The 22,036-nt window shown below is 36.9% G+C and overlaps 1 protein-coding gene across 6 annotated transcripts in view; it reads right to left on the bottom strand.

Annotated features, from left to right (window-relative positions):
* AFG2A (AFG2 AAA ATPase homolog A) overlaps window positions 1-22,036 on the bottom strand; it is a 332,309-nt gene that overhangs the window by 35,834 nt on the left and 274,439 nt on the right. Inside the window, exon 16 of one of the 6 annotated variants that reach the window (XM_070770145.1) lies at window positions 1-22,036. This exon is cut by the window's right edge and continues 8,273 nt beyond it. The exons of the other annotated variants lie outside the window; for them this stretch is intronic. The gene's annotated coding sequence lies outside the window, so the exon portion shown is untranslated. 6 annotated transcript variants of the gene reach the window in all.

A 22,036-nucleotide genomic window follows, 5' to 3' on the forward strand; every position in this document is an offset into this window, starting at 1 on the left:
ATTACGTAGTATGTCACCTTTTTGGATTGGCTCCTTAGTGATATACACTTAAGGTTCCTCCAGGTCTTTTTATGGCTTGATAGTGCATTTCTTTTCAGTGCTGAATAAGAAAGATTCCACTGTGTGGATGCGCTAGTTTATTTATTCACTCACTTACTGAAGGACATTTTGGTTGCTTCCACACCTCTGGTAGTTATTCTTCTTTTACTATTACTACAATGACTATATATATGAGAAAACTACCCAGGTCACAGAGCTAGTAAATATCAGAGATGGGATTCAAATCCAGGATTGCCTCATTCAAGACACTGAGTTTTTCATCTCTCTGCTATACTTCCAATTTGTGTATATTTTTATATGTTATTTATTCCTTCTAGCTGAAGCTTAAAAAAAACTGTCATTTCAATCAGAAGTAATATAAACTCACAGTAAGGGAAAAATTAATAATTTCAGGTTTGTTTACCATGGTCCTAAATCCAGGGGTTTATTTCAACATCCACAAAATGCCATTTAATAAGAAACATATAGATTAAGACATAAAATTTCCCCTTAAAACTTAAGCACACAACTTCCCCTAATGTAGAAACATAACAAATTTCTGGAATGTACAAACTTAAGGAAAAGTATCAGTACCTTAACTCGGCATTTATCACATGCTTTATGTTTTTATACTTTCATAAACAAAAATTAAATGATAAGCCAATTAGGTCAGTTAGCTAAGAATATAAGGATTGCCATAAAACTTTCCTTTCCCTCCCAAGTCATTTTTCTGGTCGTAAACAGACTAAAATGATGAACAAAACAAAAACAAAAGAACAGTGGTAGGTAAGGCAGTTTAAAAGACCAAACCAAACATGGACAGAAGAGGCTACCAGAACCTTATGCAAACACTGCTTATAAATGCATCAACATTACCTCCAGAGGTTTCATCCCTTGGTTCTGCAGGCCCCAAAAGTCATGTATCAGAAGAGTAAATGAGTAGACTCAAGGGTAGAAATGGGTTATTTCACAAAGTGTGGCTGTTTGTGGTTGTTTCCACTTAACTGGAACACAAGTGAGTTGACAATGGTGGAAACTGAAGGGGGTTAAAAAAAAAAAAGACAACTATCCAAGGGTCTTTCTGAGGAAAAGGTACTGCAGAGAAAATTAACATAAACATAATTCAATTAAAATAAAAACTGTTCTGACAGACTTGGATATGAAAGTTAATATACCTGCACAACTCAAGAAGAGCAAACATGTTCAATTACGCAACCAATGAGTTGTGCTTTTATTTAGACCCATCTAGAAAATTACTCTGGGATTCTTCCTCTTACTGAAAATTATGACCCTCAGGAAACTTGACTTTGACCAAAATGATTCAGATCACAGTGTTGCCAGGACTCTGGTGAGATCACCCAAAGTTCTTCATCCTGGATTCTTGCCTCAAGTTCTTTCATATAAGAATGACATCCTCTCATTACCAGACAGCCTCTCAAAACACATGGACTATTCTAGTGGGGAGTCCAATTATCATTTCCAGATTAAATCAGTGCCTAGAGCACCTGAACTAGAGAACTGGGTAACAGGATATGATAGGGTTTAAAAAATGATGTACACTTTTATATAATTAATTTGAACCTTGCCCAGACCAGCACTGATCCCAACTTGTTATCATCAAATATCAAAACTCAAACCCAAGGTAAAAGGCAGTGGGAGAAGTCTCTTTATCTCCAGTGACTATCTTGGCAAATGCCTGGGACTCAAACAAATGCTTGTTCTTAATACAGTTAAGATAAAATAGTTTCAGATATTCCAAAAAGGACACATACTACTTCTTTCCAGAGAAGACGGTAGAGTGGTCAGTGTGGTAAACTTTCACAAAAGTAACACTGTATGCATGAGGTCTTTCACTCATCAAACATTTATTAAGAACAAACTATAGGCCAGACACTAATAGTCTTCTTTGATCAATCAATTCATTCTAAGATTCTGAAGCTTTAACACAGGCATTAGAAAGGCATTATTTCTGGTAAATGTAAGTGGTGTTTTCAGATCACTGCAGAAGGGCAACTATTAAAATAATTCAAAAAACCCTTCAAGATGACACTGAGTTACAACTAATATACTATATAGATTAATTCCTTGTGATACTGAAGATGAGACTAGATTATCAAGCTGGTCAGAAAGTAAGAAAAAGCTAGAGCAGAAGCTTAATAGACACAAATTCCCAGCCACACACACACATTTACTGAAAGCATTCAAAACCATCCTAAAGAAACAATGGATATTCAAGGAAATTAAGATTTAAGGGCATAGGCTTTGGGGTATTAGTAGGGTTCAAATCTTGGATCTCCCAGTTTTATCTGTGAGATCTTAAAAACACTATTTTAAGCTACAGTTTCTTCCTCTGTAAAATGAGTGTACTGTTTTTTTTTTTTCTCATAGGGTTATTGTATTAAATCAAATAACTTTGTGTCTCATAGGATTATTGTATTAAAAATTAAACAACAAATTATATTAGGCTTATTGTATTAAATTAGTTATTACATGACATTATTGCTAGTTGTCTAGCAATATCATAGTAATTGTTCAACAAAACTGTTGCAAACATTTACTAATATCATTATTACCTGATTACTGAGTGTATAGTGAAGATGTGGCTATGGATTTATCTACTATTTTTTTCCCAATGCAAATTATTTATAACCTAGTTCAAGTGGAAGTCATTGTGAGTGGTTTAGGAGGCTTCTATCTCACACATCCTTATGTTTCTACTTGTGGAAATGTCCACTTTCGTTTGTAATTTGTTTCTAACTCCTAAAATTCCAGCTGTTCCTTGCAATGTCTTCCAGTAAAAAACTGAAGCTGATAAATGGAATTCTGATATGAGACAACTATAAACAAAGCAACTCCAAATGAATTTTTATAGGCATTTAGCATCCAATATTGGAGACTGAGGGGGAATACACTGTTAAACAGGAACAGCGTAAAGGAATGAAGAAAGGAAGTTCATAGGTTGGAGACACAGTTATGTACAACTATTTAATAAGTTTTACAAATATGTAGCGAAGTCCTAAAGATGGATTTTGGTCTACTAAATTCACAGAAGTATTTTCATTATATCCATACACATAGAGAATGAATTATCTGTCAACAGCCATCTTTGAAAACAAAAAGCAAGATATTTTCTAGCAGAAAGAAGTTCAACAATGTCACCCCAACTACTGGTATTATCTGAGCAGCAAGACTGAGTGATGAAATTTTGCACTGCCTTTGCTGACTGGTTGATAGGAAAGATCATTCTTCCCAACGCCTCCAAGAATCTCACTGTGTACTACAGTGCATTACTGTTAATGACACTGTGATTCTCAGCATGTGAAACCTTTTCAAAATTACTAAAGGTAAATCATATGCATGCTCCAATGAACAGACTCAAATTAATACCATCTTGGATGATGAAAAAAAAAAAACAAAACTGAAATATTAAGAATGCCCAGGGCAGAATTTCAACTGTAGGACCAGATGACTTTTCAGTGTAAGTTGCACATGGCAAATGAAAACCTTAAATTCACTCAAATGTATGTGCATCATAGACTTCCCTGGTGACTCAGACAGTAAAGAATCTGCCTGTCATGTGGGAGACCTAGGTTCGATCTCTGGATTGGGAAGAGCCCCTAGAGAAGGGAATGGCAACTCACTCCAGTATTCTTGTCTGGAGAATTCCACATACAGAGGAGCCTGGTGGGCTATAGTGCATGGGATCGCAGAGTCAGACATGACTGAGCGACTAACACACACACACACACACACACACACACACACACGTGTACCACAGTTTCACCAAATGAACAATGAATCTCAAGTACCCAAAGATTTGTTCTCAGTAATGGGTAAGCTAGCTGTAAGCCAAAGGAGAAAAGGAGGAAACTTAACCCACAGGGATTAGGACATCCTTCAAGCCATGAACCTTTCATGGAAAGCTATATAAAATGAAGCTGGCAAGCAAGGACACCGAATAAGGCCACAGTGACTGAGTCCTGTCTGAGTCAAGGGGTAATATTCACAGGGATCCCCCCTGAAACTGTGCACTGCTGTGTTCCTGCTGGCAGGAATTTACCAGTGCTGTCAACCCTTGATAACAAAAGAATCCTCATTAAATTAAACCAAAAGAAGAAAAGTAAAAACGTATGGATATTTTTTTTTAACTCTTTCTATAGGCAGAAAACCAGAAGCAGATAAAGAACTGAAGAACATGCTTACACTATTCCAAGTATTATTTTCTTGCCAAGCTGGGAAGGCACAATTTTCCTTAAAGTTATGTTTAAGTAATACTTTGGCCTTGGAAGTAACTCCTTAGCGAGGGACTTCCCTGGAGTGCTAGTCACTCTCCAGCACTGCGCTGCAGTACACTACAAGGATTTCATCAATTATGCTAAATCTGGGTATATCCTATTACCTATGTGCACATAGCTCCATGATAAGCTTCTTCACAGGTGTCACAGAAACTATCCTTGGAGAATGAATGAGGGATAAAAATGATGGACTGTTATACTGATTTTCCCATGTACACTACTTTTCATGGTCTTAAAGATGAAAACATCCTGAGTTGAAAAGGTAATCTGTGCATCCGCTTTTTAGGTTGAGCATAAGAAGATAATAATATCTCTAGCTATAATTCAGAGTGCTCTTCTAATTGTACTTTGATCAAGCTTCAGGTTAAAATAATTTGCCTGCCAAGACACACTGTTGCTCAGGGTTTTAATTCTTAAAATTACAGGTAGGGATATAAAAGGTGGAGTTTTTAAAACATTATTTTCCTCTTTTAAGTTCAAACTATGTTTTCTGCATTATTTTATTGAAGAACCCCAAATGAACAGGTGAATGGGAAAGCAACATGAACCTAAATTTTTTGATGTACAAAGCACACAAGATTTATAGCTATTTCTTCATTATATTTCTGAGCTTTACAAATAAATATTAAACATTAACTCATTTCATAAAAAGTTTCATTAGGGAATACCCTTCCCCTAGAAAGTATACAGGTAATAAAGACAAGTTGGCATTTTTAATATTCAACAATGATAAATCACTTTTCAAACTGAGGTTATTGCCAGGCTCTACTATTTCGTGTTTTACATTTTTAAGGTAAACAGGCAGGTTCCATTCCAATGTGAAAGACATAATGACTACACTATACAAAAACTCAAATTCTCATAGCATTCAGTTATCTGTTTTTATTCTTTAACTTCATCTTTTAGCTTTATTTACCAGAGAAGATCGTATCTGAGAAGCTATTTAAAACTATAAATCTGTCAACGGTTTCTTTTATAGGGGTGACATGGGAAAAAGAAAGGACAGTATTAAGAGGGACAAGGGATGTTGTACAAGGAGTACTTGAACCGCAGGCTCTCCTCCCCTAACACATGATATTTGGATGCTCAATGTTTGCCTCAGCTCATGTATACACGGGAAAAGAAATATGAGTTACTAATTTCAAACTTAAAAATGTCAGGAATGTAAAAACTGGAAGTTCCAACTTTTATTTGAAACTGTAGCAAAGACATTTCATTAAAAAGAAGACTATTATAATCAGATAGGTGCAAACTTGTCAAGACGGAATTTCAGTGTGCATTTCACACACAGAGGTACAAAACCTTACAAGCATGTTCTGCTTCTTGAGCTCAAGAAAATAATAAGTACTCGGGTTATAATTCTGAGAAACAAGAATGAAATAAGCCATGTGGTCAGTAGCTTTCTTAGTTAGTGAAACAGTTTTTAAAACACTCTGCAGTCTGCAAGGTGACTCAGAGGTCACAGCAGGAAAAGGAGGGAAAGGTATATAGGTGGGACAGGCCCCAACCAAAGCAGATTCATTCTTATCTTAACGGTCTTCCTACGTGGGGCTTCCCTGTTTGGCTCAGTAGTAAAGAATCTGCCTGCCAGTGCAGGAGACGTGGGTTTGACCTATGGGTCGGGAAGATCCCCAGGGGGAAGGAATTGGTGGCAACCCACTCTAGTATTCTTGCCTGGAGAATCCCATGGACAGAGGAACCTGGTGGGCTACACAGTCCATGGGTCTCAAAGAGTCAGACATGACTGCATGACTAAACAACGAACAAAACTTTCTACAAAAAGTTTTATTTGAAGGAGAGAACAAGTTTTGGCTACTAAAATCTTTCAGAAACTACTCTTCTTTAGTTTCAAAAATGATAGAAAAGATTAACACTGAATTCTAAAATAAAGCTTCCATGGAGAAACACAGTTCTGGATTGGAATGAAGAGATGGAAAGAACATGATAATTTTTTTAGACAATATTTTGCTTTTATAATTTCTAAGAGTAACTGATGTAATCGTCACCTCCTAGTCTTCCTTATTATTTATTCTCAATTGAAAAGCAAGTCAGACAAGAGCAAGTCAGACAAATAGTGACAATCTGAAAAGAATGACTTTTCCTTGTCAGCTTACACAGAGAAGCTTAAAAACGTTTTTACTGATTGAGCTTCCAAAGTGATCCAAAGTATTTATCATAGCCATACTGGAGGAATGAGAAACTATCAGAAACTATTACAAGAAAGATAAGAAAGTAAAATCTGCTAGAGCTTTATTATGCTGCATATGTTAAGATATTTTCGACAACTTCTCCCATCATCACCAAATGCTAGGTTGAGGAACCTGTTTTAGCTTAAAGTTACCAAAATTACTGGCCTATGTGGATCCGAACTCATAAGTCAAGATTCTTAAAACCAAGTATAGCTAGTTTTACTGATTCGCTCTCCACAAAGCTTAAACAAAAAACCAAAAAATCTAGATAAGAACAGAAAATGTGCAAGGTGTTACGAGATACATTTGTTGTTGTTTAGTCGCTAAGTCGCGTCTGACTCTTTGCAATCCCATGGACTGTAACTTGCCAGTCTCCTCTGTCCGTAGGATTTCCCAGGCATGAATACTGGAGTGTGATGCCATTTCCTTCTCCAAGAGATCTTCCCGACCCAGGACTGAACCTGGGGTCTCCTGCATTGGCAGGTGGATTCTTCACCGTGAACCACCAGGGAAACCCGTGGGATACAGAGTGAAGGTATCTAATCTGAGCTACAAGTGTTAGAAATGACTTTCTGGAAGAAGTTATAACTAAGCTGAGTGGGTGGGTACAAAAGACTTAAACTAAGATGAATAGTTCTTTGAAGCTTTAGGTATTCTGTAAAATGTTCCTAAATATATTTGTTTTCCCACCCAATAAGAAATGTGTGCTAAGTCACTTCAATTGTGTCTGACTCTGGAATCCTATGGACTGTAGCCCATGGACTGACAGGCAAGAATATTGGAGTGGGTTGCCATGCCCTCCTCTGGGGGATCTCCCCAACCCAGGGATGGAACCGGAGTCTCTTGTGTCTCCTGCATTGGCAGGCAGGTTCTTACCACTAGTGCCACCTGGGAAGTCCTTCCCCATTTTATGGGTAGAGAGAATGTAGCCTTTAAAACAAGGGAGACAACAGCAGCTCTGCAGCTGATAGAGAGCAGGAAAAGCGAAGCATAGTGCTTTAAAGACAAGGTATTACACAGGAAATTAAACTGGTAGCAGGTGAAACTTCAATCTTTAATATGCTAGAAGACTGTTGTTAATAAGTTCAGCAAATGAAGTCCATGGGTCTCTTCAGAGAAATAAGAAACTGAACAGTCCTAAGAAAAACAAGCCTGTCTCCCCAGGTTAAAAAAAACCATTATTTCTCAGAGTTTTGCTTAAGCTCACCAGTCCTCAAACAAAGCTTCCAAATTACTCATTAAAAAAAAAACACAGAAAGATGAATCTAGACCATAAGTTACATCCTGTTCTATTATAACTTCTTTTTGGCATGTTAGTTTTTTAACATAAGCAACAGAACCCTGGCAAAGAAACATATCCATTTCTGGTCTGGCCTTTGCTCATCCCTTACAGTGCTCGATACCAGTAAAATAACTGGGATTTTATACTATAAAAAGGAAAGCAAGAGGGAAGTTGAGCAAGATGACAACCAAGAAGTTTTCTGAACTTCCCTCTTCCCACGTACACATTGAATGCACAAGGAGCAATTACTTATGAAAGAAATCCAGAAATAAGCTGAGAGACTTGTATACATAGAATGAATGAGAAAATACCCACATTGAAATGGGTAGGAAAGGCTTAGATGCACTCATCATAAACCTCATTCCTGGCCCAGGGCCATAAAACCTGAAGAGAACTCCAAACTCTCAGCTTCTCCCTGAGGAGCAAGGGTTTGGACTGAACATCTAAGGCCTCAACTTTTAAGACTTCCACCTGGCTTGGCTGGTGTCCATAAGACCCAGAAGATTACAGCAAACAAAGAAGCAATGCTTCATTGGTGCATAAGTAATCACTGTAGTTATCCCTTCCTCCCACTCCCCAGGACTCAGTACAGGGATACATTAGCAACACTTATCTCTCCCAGTCCTTCTCTGCTGCTGCTGCTGCTAAGTCGCTGCAGTCATGTCCGACTCTACGCAACCCCATAGACGGAAGCCCACCAGGCTCCCCTGTCCCTGGGATTCTCCAGGAAAGAACACTGGAGTGGGTTGCCACTTCCTTCTGCAATGCATGAAAGTGAAAAGTCAAAGTAAGTCGCTCAGTCGTGTCCGACTCTTAGCGACCCCATGGACTGCAGCCTACCAGGCTCCTCTGTCCATGGGAATTTCCAGGCAAGAGTGTTGGAGTGGGGTGCCATTGCCTTCTCTGAAAGGGGTCTAAATGCCTACTTTACAAACTGCTGCCCAAGGGTCCAGCTTGTACTTGTAGCATACATATAGGAGCTGGCTGCAATTCTTGGCGGAGGCCTGCAAACACTTCTCCCACCTTCTTTTTGGCCAGTTCAAACAATGAAACTAAGTTGCCAGTATCTCCCTGGAAGGAGTTTGTATACACATCTGGTGCTCCGGCTTTGAATGATCAGAAAGAGAAATTAATAAAACATCTCAATTATAATGGCATCAAAAAGAATGAAATACTTAGGAATAAATTTAACCAAGGAGGTAAAAGATCTGTATGTACACTGAAAACAACAAGGCACTGATGAAAGAAACTGAAGAAGACACAAATAAAGATATACTGTGTTTATATCTTTTTAAAGAATATAAACTGGAAGAATTAGTATTGTTAAAATGTCCATACATCCAAAGTAATCTACAGATTCAGTGCAATTCCCACCAAAATTCCAGTGAAATCTTTCACAGAAACAAACAACCTAATATTTGTATGGAACCACAAAAGTCTCTGAATAGTCAAAACAGTCTTGAGAAAGCAGAACAAAGCTGGAGGCATCATACATCCTGATTTCGAATTATATTACCAAGCTAAAGTAATCAAAACAGTATTCTGTCATAAAAATAGACACATAGATCAATGAGACAGAATAGAGGGCCCAGAAATAAACCCATGCATATATGGTCAATTAATTTTCTTAAAGCAGTGAAAAATATACAATCAGGAAATGATAGCTTCTTCAACAAATGGTGCTGGGAATCTGATCTGATCTGATGCAAAAGAATGAAACTGGACTCATATCTTACACCACATAAAAAACCAACCGGAAATGGATTAAATGTAACCTGAAACTATAAAACTCTTAGAAGAAAATACAGGAGTAAGCTCTTTTGACAATCGTTTTGGCAATGATGCTTTGGATTTGGCACTAAAAGCAAATGCAACAAAAGCAAAAATAAACAAGTAAGATTACATCAAACTAAAAAGCTACTACACAGCAAGGAAACCATCAACATGTGAAAAGGCAACCTACTAAATGGGAGAATATATTTGCAAATTATATATCTGAAAAGGGGTCAATATCTAACATATAGAAATATAGAAGGTATTGATACAACTCAACATCAAAAAACCAAATAACTCAGTTAAAATATGGGGAAAAGGCCAGACAGTTATTTTCTTCCACATGGCATACATACAAATGGCCAACATAAAAAGGTGCTCTGCATGACCAATTATCAGGGAAACACAAATCAAAACCATAGTTAGTTGTTGCTTCACACCTGTTAGGATGGCTATTATCAAAAACAGAAGAGGTGATAAATGCTATTAAGGATATGGAAAAAAGGGAATTCTTGTACATTGTTGGTGGGAATATAAACTAATAAAGCCACTATGGAAAACAGTACAGAGGCTACTTGAAGAAAAGTTATAAACAAAAGTATTATATGATCCAGCAATCCCAATTCTGGGTACACATTCAAAATAAATGAAAGCATTACCTTGAAGGGACCCCTATACTCCTAGGTTCAGTGGAGCATTAATCACAACAGCCAAGATATGGAAACAACCTAAGTGTCTGTCTCTGGATGACTGGATAAGAAATGTGATGTATGTATATATATAACTATGTAAATATTTATAAATACACATAAAATGGAATATTATTCAGTCTTTAGAAAGCAGAAAATCCTATCATTTGTGACACAAACATGGAGAGTATTATGACAACTGAAGTAAACAGAGAAAGACAAAATATTTCATGGTATCACTTATAATGTGGAGTCTAAAAACTTATAATGGCAGAAAGTGAGGAGGAACTAAAGAGCCTCTTGATGAGGGTGAAAGATAAGAGTGACAAAGCTGGCTTGAAACTCAACATTCAAAAAACTAAGATCATGGTATCTGGTCCCATCACTTTATGGCAAGAAGAAGGGGAAAACGTGGAAGCAGTGAGAGATCTTATTTTCTTGGGCTTCAAAATGACTGCAGATGGTGACTGCAGCCATTAAATTAAAAGATGCTTGCTCCTTGGAAGGAAAGCTATGACAAACCTAGACAGCATATTAAAAAGCAGAGACATCACTTTGCCGACAAAGGTCCGTCTAGTCAAAGCTATGGTTTTTTCCAGTAGTCACGTGTAGATTTAAGAGTTGGACCATAAAGAAGGCTGAGTGTTGAAACACTGATGCTTTTGAACTTCAGTGGAGAAGACTCTTGGGAGTCTCTCAGACATCAAAGAGATCAAACCAGTCAGTCCTAGAGGAAATCAATCTTAAATAGTGACCGGAAGGACTGATGCTGATGCTCCAATACTTTGGCCACTTGATGTGAAGAGTTGATTCAATGGAACAGACCCTGATGCTGAGAAAGACTGAAGGCAAAAGGAGAGGAGGACAGCAGAGGATGAGATGCTTAGATAGCATCACTGATTCAACTGGCATGAATCTGAGCAAACTCCAGGAGACAGAAGAAGACAGAGGAGCCTGGCGTGCTGCAGTCCATGGGGTTGCTTAAGAGTCACACATGACTTAGTGACTGAACAAGAACAACAACAAAAATATATAAATAAATGGTAAATCAAACTCACAGAAGAGAAAAGTGGTTGCCAGAGGCTGGGGGAGTTGGGGAAATCAGGAGATGTTGTAAAAGGGTACAAACTTTCAGTAATAAGATGAATAAAAGGTTGAAGATTTAATGTGTAATATGGTAACCAAAGTTGATCATACTGTGATGTGTAGCTGAAATTTGCTAAGAGTAGAAGCTAAATTTTCTCTTTCACACCTACATACACATAATACATGAGGTGATGGTTGTATTCACTTGATGGAGGGAATCCATTCATAATGTTTATCAAACCACCATGTTGGATACTTTAAACATCCTACAATTGTCAATTTGGAGACGGTAATGGCAACCCACTGCAGTATTCTTGCCTGGAGAATTCCATGGACTACCAGAGGAGCCTGGTAGGCTACAGTCTGTGGGGTTGCATACAGTGGGACACAACTGAGCAACTAACACACATTTGTCAATTATATCTCAATAAAGCAAGGGGGAAAAAAGAGGAAAGCAGGAGCGCAGGAGTAAAAAGCAAAGGTGAATGCTTCTTACCTCTACTAAACTCCAAATGATAGCCTGTTAATGCCACCCAAATGTAACTGTGTATTGGCTTCTCCTGCCAAGATGTCATTCTCTAAAGCTGTGGTCATATGTAGGGCACACCCATTCTACGGGCTTTTTAAACAGTATAATAAAAGGCTCCCGTTTGCTGTATGATTCCCATAAGGTAGTTTTGTTAATTATGGAAAACTGCATGATATGAAAAATAAATTAGTTTCAGCAAAGTTTGAAGTTCTCATTTCTATGGTCTGTGTATGAGCTTGGTGTGTAGGTGAACATATATACATACATGCACTGTGGCAACAGAAAAATCCACAAAATACAGGTAAAGCTAAGTCAACATAAAAAGAAAAATTATACTAGATTGTTCTGTATTATTTTACTACAGTATCTTGTTCAGATATTATTAAAATTGTGCCATTAAAGAGAGATTGCTGAATATATAAATTCTGTCACCTTACTGCCAGTGTGTGATGTGACAAGGTTCTTGAATCAGACAAAACTTTAAGAGTAAAAACTTCTTTCTATAATGTACTTTGTCATTTAAAAGGTCCCTCCCCTCATCCATCACCTCCCAGCACAGTCATCCTGTGTTTTAAAGCACTGCCATATAGTACGGCCACTGTGTGGTGTGTCATCTACATATAAAATACTGCATGTGCCCAAGTTAAAAATGCTCCTGTTGAGTAGTGAATCCCAATTCTGAGGAGAACGTTTTTCTATTCATACAGGTAGAAATATCTAATTCAAATACAGCAACATAATGTTCAAAATAGAATGTTTTTCTTCATGGTTAACAGTTCTTGGAGGGAATAATTCTCCCTTATCATTATAAGTTATAAATCATCACAATTATGAGGGCAAAAAGTAAAGTATTGAGCAAATATGGCTGTTTTTACCTATAAACATTTATAAAACATAACACGATTCCAAATAGGTATCTTTTTCTTACAGAAAGAATACATTTAATATCCTATTAAAGAAAGAAAAACAGATATGAATTTATTAAAATAAAAACTTTCTGCTCTATGAAATTTTAGATTAGAGTGAAAAGATAAGCCACAAATTAAGAAAAACTCTTTAGACAACACAAATCTGATAAAGGAAGGATATCCAAAATATATAGAGAACTTTAAAAATCCAAAAAAGAGAAAATAATCCAATTAAAAGTGGGCTAGTGCACTGGGACGACCCAGAGGGATGGTATGGGGAGGGAGGAGGGAGGAGGGTTCAGGATGGGGAACACATGTATACCTGTGGTGGATTCATTTTGATATTTGGCAAAACTAATACAAATATGTAAAGTTTAAAAATTAAATAAAATTAAAAAAAAAAAGAAAAAAAAATAAAAGTGGGCAAAATATCTGAACAGACACCTCACCAAAGAAGTGATATAGATGGAAAATAAGGAAATGATGCTAAATATCATAGATCATTAGGGAACTGCAAATTAACAATGAGCTATCACTATGCATGTATCTGAATGGCTAAAATCTAAGACACTGACAACATCAAAAGCTGATGAGGATCTGGAGCAACAAGAAACTTGTTGGGAGTGGAGATAGCTTGTCAGTTTCTTATAAAACTGAATGTATTCTTACTTTATGATCCAGCAACTACCCTCCTGAGTATTTACCACAAAGAGATGAAATCTTAAGTCCATAAATAAAACTTTCACATAAACATCTATAAAAAGCTTTAATCAATCTTGTAAGCATGCAAGATGTCCTTCAGTAGGTAAACAGATAAGCTGTGGTACATGAAGACAATGGAATATTATTCTACAATAAAAAGAAATGAGCTACCAAGCTACGGAAAGACAAGAGGAACTTTACAAGCAAACTGCTATGTTAAAGAAGTTTTCATCTATACTGCATTCTGGAAAAGGCAAAACTAAGAAGACAGTAAAAACATCAAGGGTTTGGAGTTAGGGAGGAAGGGTGAATAAGTGGAGCACATGGGGTTTTTAGTGCAGTGAAACCATTCTATATCATTATATATTTGTCAAATGTCATATGGAAGTATCATTATATATTTGTCAAAATCCATAGAAAGTACATCACCAAGACTGAAATATAAATTACGGACTTGAGTTAATAGTAATATATTAATAATGGCTCAATAATTTTATTTATTTATTTATTTTTTTGGCTCGATAATTTTAATAAATGTATCATAATAATGAAAGATGATAATAGGGGAAATGGGAGAAGGAGGTGAGAAAGTGAATGGATACTCTATGTTTTCCACTTATTTTTCTGTAAGCCTAAAACTGCTCAGAAAATAAAATTTATTAATAAAAAATATATAATTAAAAATGTCACGTAAGAGATAATTCTAGTTAATAAAAGAATATTTTAGCAATGTAGAAGAAATAGTCTTAATTTCTCTACTGAGACAGATGTTTAGAAATATGAGTCCTAAATGTAACTTTCAAGTTACAGAAACGCATCCCTGAAAAAAAAAAAAAAAAGAATTTTGGTCCTTTGTTAATAGAAAATGGTACTTTTCAGATTTTATATACAAATACTAGAAAAATATGGTCTTAAGCATGTATGTCCTAGGGGTCATGTTTTTTTAGGGGTCATGTTTAAGAATTAGTGACCAAATATTTATAAATAGTTTTCTTTGGAAATTCTTTACTGGGTGCCTTCTAATACATCTCCCAAAATTTTATATAAAAATGTCTAATGAAGAAAAGCTTTTTAAAAGGGGCAGAAATTGGTTATGACTTTTATTCTTTAACTCAGTTGTCTTTTTGAGTTAGTGGAGGAAATTCCCAGTTTTTTATATTTTTAACAATGAATTTCCTCTTAAATTTGGACCTTAAACCAAAATTCTTTTAGAAACTAATCCCTCTTATCAAACAAAATTCTACAGATTAAGTGGAGCTGCTCCCCTCAATGCAGTCCAGATGAGGGGCCCTAGTATTTTTCTTCCTGTTTGCTCCTATGCCCCAGCCTTAGGACCACCCAGAGGAACCCTGGTGCTTTCAGAGTCAGCTTCAAACTAGTCTCTAAAATATAAATATTTTCCAATTATAAAATCACTTACTATTGAATTTTCTACTACTATTACCTATCTTTTAGTTTCTACCCTAAAGTCCCTCATGCTAATAAGGCTTAGTAAAACTTGGATGCAATCTCAAAAATGACAGAATGGTCTCTGTTCGTTTCCAAGGCAAACCATTGAATATCACGGTAATCCAAGTCTATGCCCCGACCAATAATGCTGAAGTTGGATGGTTGTAAGAAGGCCTACAAGACCTTCTAGAACTAATACCCCAAAAAGATGTCCTTTTCATTACAGGGGACTTGAATGCAAAAGCAGTAAGTCAAGAAATACCTGGAGTAACAGGCAAATTTGGCCTTGGAGTACAGAATGAAGCAGGGCAAAGGCTAATAGACTTCTGCCAAGAGAACGCACTCACTGGTCAGAGCAAACACCTTCTTACAACAAGAGAAGACTCTACACATGGACTTCACCAGACGGTCAATACCAAACTCAGACTGATTATATTCTTTGCAGCAAAAGATGGAGAAGCTCTATACAGTCAGCAAAAACAAGACCAGGAGCTGGCTGTGGCTCAGATCATGAACCTCTCATTGCCAAATTTAGATTTAAATTCAAGTAGGGAAAACCACTAGACCATTCAGGTATGACCTAAATAAAATCCATTATGATTATACAGTTGAAGTGAGAAATAGATTTAAGGGACTATATCTGATAGACAGAGTGCCTGATGAACTATGGACAGAGGTTTGTGACACTGTAGAGGAGAAAGGGATCAAGACCATCTCCAAGAAAAAGAAATGCAAAAAAGAAAAATGGCTGTCTGAGGAGGCCTTACAAATAGCTATGAAAAGAAGAGAAGTGAAAAGCAAAGGAGAAAAGGAAAGACATACCCATCTGAATGCAGAGTTCCAAAGAATAGCAAGGAGAGATAAGAAAGCCTTCCTCAGTGATCAGTGCAAAGAAATAGAGGAAAACAATAGAATGGGAAAGACTAGAGATCTTTTTCCAAGGGAACATTTCCAAGGGAACATTTCACACAAAGAAGGGCTCAATAAAGGATAGAAATGCTATGGATCTAATAGAAGCAGAAGATATTAAGAAGAGGTGGCAAGAATACACACAAGAACTATACAAAAAAGATCTTCATGAGCCAGATAATCACAATGGTATGATCATTCACCTAGAGCCAGACATCCTGGAATGCAAAGTCAAGTGGGCCTCAGGAAGCATCACTATGAACAAAGCTAGTGGAGGTGATGGAATTCCAGTTATTTCAAATCCTGAAAGATGACAGTGTGAAAGTGCTGCACTCAATATGCCAGCAAATTTGAAAAACTCAGCAGTGGCCACAGGACTGGAAAAAAATCAGTTTTCATTCCAATCCCAAAGAAAGGCAATGCCAAAGAATGCCCGAACTACCACACAGTTGCACTCATCTCATACGTTAGTAAAGTAATGCTCAAAATTCTCCAAGCCAGGCTACAACGTATGTGAACTGTGAACTTCCAGATATTCAAGCTGGTTTTAAAAAAGGCAGAGGAACCAGAGATCAAATTGCCAACATCCAATGGCATCAAAAAAGCAAGAGAGTTCCAGAAAAACATCTACTTCTGCTTTATTGACTATGCCAAAGCCTTTGACTGTGTGGGTCACAACAAACTGTGGAAAATTCTGAAAGAGATGGGAATACCAGACCACCTGACCTGACTCCTGAGAAATCTGTATGCAGGTCAGGAAGCAACAGTTAGAACTGGTCATGGAACAACACACTGGTTCTAAATAGGAAAAGGAGTACATCAAGGCTGTATATTGTCACCCTGCTTATTTAACTTCTATGTAGAGTACATCATGAGAAACCCTGGGCTAGATGAAGCACAAGCTGGAATTAAGATTGCCAGGAGAAATATCAGTAACCTCAGATATGCAGATGAAACCACTCTTATGGCAGAAAGTGAAGAACTAAAGAGCCTCTTAATGAAAGTGAAAAGAGGAGAGTGAAAAGTTGGCTTAAAGCTCAACATTCAGGAAACGAAGATCATGGCATCTGGTCCCATCACTTCATAGGAAATAGATGGGGAAACAGTGGAAACAGTGTAAGACTTTATTTTTGGGGGTTCCAAAATCACTGCAGATGGAGACTGCAGCCATGAAATTAAAAGAAGCTTACTCCTTGGAAGAAAAGTTATGACCAACCTAGATAGCATATTAAAGAGCAGAGACATTACTTTGCCAACAAAGGTCCGTCTAGTCAAGGCTATGGTTTTTCCAGTAGTCATGTATGGATGTGAGAGTTGGACTGTAAAGAAAGCTGAACACCAAAGAACTGATGCTTTTGAACTGTGGTGTTGGAGAAGACTCTTGAGAGTCCCTTGGACTGCAAGGAGATCCAACCAGTCCATTCTGAAGGAGATCAGCCCTGGGATTGCTTTGGAAGGAATGATGCTAAAACTGAAACTCCAATACTTTGGCCACCTGATGCACAGAACTGGCTCATTGGAAAAGACCCTGATGCTGGGAAAGATTGAACGCAGGAGGAGAAAAGGACAACAGAGGATGAGACGGTTGGATGGCATCACTGACTCCATGGACATGAGTTTGAGTAAGCTCTGGGAGTTGGTGATGGGCAGGGAGGCCTGGAGTGCTGCAGTTCATGGGGTCACAGAGTCGGACATGACTGAGCAACTGAACTGAACTGAAAGTGTTAAAGAACAAGAAAAGCTATAGGGAACATACTAGAATACTTTTAAGTTCTTTTCTATTTATTTTAAAAAATATAACCCCAAAATGCACCAATTAAGAGATTCATTTGAAAGAGTAAAAGTTTTAAAAAATGCAGATACTTCTGTGTATGTTCTTGATTATTTAACATTATGTAGTGAATTGATTTAATCAGACTGCTTTTCAACCAGACAACTGATGATTGAGATCGTCAAAAAAAGAACTCAGAAAAGTAGGTCTGGAGGATATTAGGGGTGGGGCAAGGAACTTGGAAGATGAAGGGTGAAAAGTTATCCAAAGAGAAAAAGTGAAGACAAACCTTCTCTAATCTAATCTTGCACAGGACTGGCTTTGTGCCAAGGGAAAAAAACAATCTCCCTCATTCCTTTGGTTGGCTCTAATAGTTCATGTCCTTCTTTTTCCAGGAACTAAAATTTATACCCACTCCTGTTAGGTTACTTATACCGTGATGTACTATATTTCAGGGAACTAGCTTGGACACTTCACCAATGGAAGCATTGCTTTGAGACATAAATGTTACTTTTAATCCTTAAGAGGCAACTCAGAGTAAATTTTGTTTAAACTAGGAACTGCCTATACCAACCCGATTCTCAAAGATAATTCAGGATGAAATTAATGACTATTAACTAACAGAAATACTCTTTATTAGTCAGAAAAAAAAGAAATAAAAAACATAACATGACCCGTTCTTTAATAATGCGAGGTGTAATGGACTCTGTTAGTCTGCTTGGGCTGCCATAGAAAATACCAGAGTGGATGGTAGAAGTGCTAGACATTTATTTTCTCACAGCTGGAAATCTAAGATTGAGTGTCATCAGGGTCAATTACGCTCCCTTCCTATCTTGCAGACATCCAAAAGTATCATAGTGACCTAGGTCATGTATGACCTTTCCTCTGTACATCTGGAGGCTTTATTAGACCCTAACCATCACTTTATTTAATCCTAGTTCCCTCCTTTCCTTATACGCTTTATCTCCAAATATTATCACATTGGGGGTTAGAGCTTCAAAATATGAATTTTTCAGGGACAGATTTTGGTTCATAGCCACTCTTTAAAAAATTATAAGCAATTATGATCATGAAAAAGAGAAAAGAAAACTTCAAACTTATTAGGCACTAAGATCTCTGCCTCTCTTTTATGAGCCTATAGTTCTCTCTGTGAAGCACATAAAATGGGAGAAATACTCTCTTTAATATTTCATATTTTGCCTACTATATGACTTTCAAAGTGAATCACATCTTGATCATCTAAAGTACTGGTTATCAAAAAAGAATTCAGGAGGTCCTCAGGCTATATCACTACTGGAGTAGCAAAAACAAAAGTTCAAAACAATACAGAACACAGCTATATACTACTTTATGCTATAAGATATTATTATAAAAATTATTATGATGAGGCTTTAGAGTAGTAATTGAAAATAAACCACTTGGGGTAGGATCCAAGTCATCCCCACATTAAACTGGATTTTATAATAAACTAGATCATGTTACAGCAGGCCTTTGATGTGTTTCAATTTTTACATAATTTATTATGTTGTATAATAGGGACCAAGTCTTATACATTTGAGTTCTTTTATTATATTCCTAAAACTCAGTGACTAATTTCTAGTTTTAGATACAAGTGCAAAGTGAATGAAAATATTAATGTAACTTGCTTTACAAAATAAATGCTCTAAAATTTTATAAATATATTTTTAAATATGTAATTTAAAAGCACCAAGGATATAATTTACTCATGAAACTATTCCTACAGGTTCAAAAATCAGGAAACTAGACATGGCAACAAATTTTGGTGTGCTGTTTATAGCAGGAGCACAATATTAATTTTATAGCATAAATGTCTTTTATTAAGTTCGAAAGAAGCCATGGATGAAATGGTAGCCCAGTGTCCATGAACTTGTGCATGTATACATACTTTACGCTCATTATGGTGGCTCAGAGGTTAAGGCATCTGCCTCCAATGCGAGAGACCTGGGTTTGATCCCTGGGTTGGGAAGATCCCCTGGAGACGGAAATGGCAACCCACTCCAGTATGCTTGCCTGGAGAATCCCATGGACGGGGTAGCCTGGTAGGTTACAGTCCACGGGTCGCAAAGACTCAGCCTGGAGAATCCCATGGACGGGGTAGCCTGGTAGGTTACAGTCCACGGGTCGCAAAGACTCAGACACGACTGAGCGACTTCACTCACTCACTCACTCATATGACCAATTCAATTGTAAAATAAGAAAGTTCACTTCTTATTGACACTTCTGGATTCATCTCCCCCAAATCTCCAGTTCTGACCCGGATTTATGATACAGAGAAGAAATGAAAAAAGAAATGCTGGGGACTACGACTGTTCAGTGTTTGACCTTTTGTATTTTTAAGAATTCTGGCAAGAAGTTAATGCTAGGCAAACAAATATAATTCTTGCGTTTAAATATAAAACCATTCCTTAAGGGTTCTTTTGAAGTGAATAAAAATATGCCAAAGGACTACTTTTGCTATCACAGAAAGAAGGTCTTTTCCAAATGCCAAAAACAATTTAAGTGATTTTCCATCTTTTTGGGTAATTCTGAAGAAAAAGAGAAAATGGCTAATTTATGATTTGGAACTTCTACAATGATGAAATTGGTATGTATATTGTATCTTAATTTTTCCTTCTAAATGAACAGGGAAACTTTCCCACAAATATAAAAGCAAAACCCATTTTCCAGATTTTAAGCAAAAAGAGAGCTAGCTGTTATTAAAGACCACCAGAAATAGTATTTGGAGGTTAAAAACAGACAAATCAAAAAAGAGATGCAAATCTTAATTCTTTGTACTTTTCTTTCAAGCCTAAGGCAAGGTTAGATTCAGTTTTTAAATTTCTAAAACACAGGAGAGGTTATGTTTAAAAACAATTCAATGACTGTATTGTAACTCTGAACTATTTTACAGTTTTGGTAATATTTTAATAGAATGACACCTTTGAGAACTCAGAATCACTGTCATTTGAGGATGAAGAATAAGAACATCTCTGTGTCACCATCTAACACCAGATGACAAACAGGAGGTATTTTTGTCCTTTGCGTTACATTTCTGAGCCTTACCTAAACACTCAGGTTCAACTCTAAGCTAAAATTGAAAGGGCATAGTAATTTGGTATGTGTATTTCCTAAACAATTATTCCAGTAGAAATGCTAGGTGTACCATTTTTTTCTTTTCAATAAAAACATATTAAAAAATTACATTGTACCCAAGGAACCAAATATTACTTTAATATACTGAAATAGGGATATTATGTAGACAGTTTGTAAGGAAATACTTACAAATACTTTTTCGTACTTGAAAGTAAAAAAAAAAAAAAAAAAAATGTGTTTAAAAAAGAACAAATAAAAATAGGGATTTCAGATGTTTAAATCTAAATCAGCCAAAATAAATTCTGTACGTAACTATGAATTATAGTTTGAATTTAAAGAACATACCATTATAACTAAAAACATGACATATACATAAAATACTCATGAGTATTCATAAAATCTAAGGCAGTAAAATATGGAAATATTAAACAAATCATAAGTTCTTTATATTAGAGAGCAATGAAATTGATTTTGCTGATTTATACAAATATACAACAAAAATGATTTATTGAGCACCTGCTATATGCATGAGGATAAATACACTTATGTACTTACTGTATGAATCATTTCATCTATTCTGGACAACAGATCTCTCTCATTAACCTATCTGCTAACTATAATGCAGTTTCACATGGTACAAATTGTTCTTTTCTTTAAACAATTTTTTTTTTGTTTATTTGGCTGCACCAGGTCTTCATTACATCAAGTGAGTTCTTTCAGTTGAGGAAAGTGAACACTCAGTTCTGGCATGTGGGATCTACTTCCCTGACCAGGAATTAAACCCAGGCCCCCTGCATTGGGAGTGTGCAGTCTTAGCCACTGGACCACCAGGGAAGTCCCCAAATTGTTCTTAAAAGAAGAAAAAGTCTTCACTTACATTGATGGCATACTTCTCATATATCAGTTCAGTTCAGTTCAGTCGCTCAGTTGTGTCCAACTCTTTGTGACCCCATGAATCGCAGCACGCCAGGCCTCCCTGTCCATCACCAACTCCCGGAGTTCACTCAAACTCACGTCCATCGAGTCAGTGATGCCATCCAGCTATCTCATCCTCTGTCGTCCCCTTTTCCTCCTGCCCCCAATCCCTCCCAGCATCAGAGTCTTTTCCAATGAGTCAACTCTTCGCATGAGGTGGCCAAAGTATTGGAGTTTCAGCTTTAGCATCATTCCTTTCAAAGAACACCCAGGACCGATCTCCTTCAGAATGGACTGGTTGGATCTCCTTGCAGTCCAAGGGACTCTCAAGAGTCTTCTCCAACACCACAGTTCAAAAGCATCAATTCTTCGGCGCTCAGCCTTCTTCACAGTCCAACTCTCACATC

Source organism: Bos indicus, chromosome 17 (assembly GCF_029378745.1).
Source record: "Bos indicus isolate NIAB-ARS_2022 breed Sahiwal x Tharparkar chromosome 17, NIAB-ARS_B.indTharparkar_mat_pri_1.0, whole genome shotgun sequence".
NCBI lineage: Eukaryota > Metazoa > Chordata > Mammalia > Artiodactyla > Bovidae > Bos > Bos indicus.